The sequence below is a fragment of the Dipodomys ordii genome, unplaced genomic scaffold (genome assembly GCF_000151885.1).
Source record: "Dipodomys ordii isolate 6190 unplaced genomic scaffold, Dord_2.0 Scaffold106, whole genome shotgun sequence".
In the NCBI taxonomy this organism is placed as follows: Eukaryota; Metazoa; Chordata; class Mammalia; order Rodentia; family Heteromyidae; genus Dipodomys; species Dipodomys ordii.
This window is the reverse complement of record NW_012267322.1, coordinates 4,437,740-4,438,013: the sequence shown is the minus strand read 5'-3', so window position 1 is coordinate 4,438,013 and position 274 is coordinate 4,437,740.

Sequence of the window (274 nt, the reverse complement as noted above, 5' to 3'; positions counted from 1 at the left end):
TCAAGGGGTCATCTTGCTTAACAACAACAAAATAATAATAAATAGATAATAATAAAATAGGGAAACATTTTCAGAGTACTGTCAGGATTTCAAGTTGCTTTCACATTTTGTAAATTGTATGTATTGTTTTTTCATTTTTATTTTATTTATTTATTTTTTGGGGTCCGGTTGTGGAGCCTGAACTCTGGGCCTGGGCACTGTCCCTCAGCTCTTCAGCTCAAGGCTAGCGCTCTACCACTTGAGCCACAGCGCCACTTCCGGCTTTTTTCTTTTT